The following is a 1,174-nucleotide window of genomic DNA, read 5'->3' on the forward strand; positions in this document are numbered from 1 at the left end:
TAATCGCTGACAAATAAAGTTCTAAAGTTGTTAAATTTGCTGCCAGTTGCACAGGAAGAGCCCCAAGCAAGTTTTTGTTGTTTTTTTTTTTTTGGGCAACTTGCAGTGGCAGCGGCAGCTGGGGCACAGACAGGCATGGACATGTTTTGGCTGGCAGCCAAAATGGAAATGGAGATGGAGCTGATGATGGCTAATATCAATAATATGGCGCAATTAGAATAACAAAAACTCCCAGCGAAAGGCAGTGTAAAGGCAGTGAGTGAGACAGCGAATGCTTGTCTGTTGGCCGTAACAACAACAACAACAAAAATTCTATTAATTCTTGTGCAATTAGTTGGCTTTTTGTGCTAATCAAGCTGTGAATTTACATAAGAAAGATTGGGGTGTGTTTGTGTGTGTGTGGCCCGCAGCACAAAACAAGCAAGCAACAAACTATCATCATCAACGTTGATTATCAAAACTTAAACAGTTGTCAAATAGCCGCAAGATTAATTGGTAAAAGACTAAATAAAAATAACCATTGCGTAGCAAACGCAGGAAAAGGGCAACAACAACGTTGACGATGCTTTCAAAAGCACATGAGAGCTTTTAAGCGACTGCGGCTTCGGCTTCGGCTGCTGCTGTATCTGATTTCCCACGTTTAGAACGAATCACAACAGAAACGCATCATTAATCATGCTAGGCAGCTAAAGGCAGAGCGAGATAGCCAGCGAGGAGAGCGTATGTCAGGCGAAGAAGGAAGCCGAAAAACTTTAGGCAGGCGAGTGGGCAGCGCAGCGCAGGGCAGGGCAAAGGCATGGCAGTCAAGAAGAAGCAACAGCCAAAGTCAAAGATGCATGAAAAGGCACAAAAAAAAAACAATAACTTTGCAGGCGGATGCTAGCAACTGCGCAATACTCTGTGCACAGTCTTGTTTATCGGACTCGGACTGCAAACAGTGACTTTCAAACTGCGGCTTTGAAGGATTTTTGCAATTTGTGATCGTGGGCGTAGTCCACCTACTATTGTGACTTCAGCTTTAAGGCTGCAAAGCGGATATTGCACAAAAGCCCGTATACCCTTTTGCACATTGTGAAGAGCGTATAAAAAGCGCGTTTTGGACTGTGTCTTGCTTTGGTTTGGGGCTTTGGTCGCGCTGCCGCTGCGCTGCTGCAGCGCTGCTCTGCTGCTGTTC

The sequence above is a fragment of the Drosophila novamexicana genome, unplaced genomic scaffold (assembly GCF_003285875.2).
Source record: "Drosophila novamexicana strain 15010-1031.04,08,12 unplaced genomic scaffold, DnovRS2.1 tig00000392-arrow-arrow-pilon, whole genome shotgun sequence".
Taxonomy (NCBI): Eukaryota; Metazoa; Arthropoda; class Insecta; order Diptera; family Drosophilidae; genus Drosophila; species Drosophila novamexicana.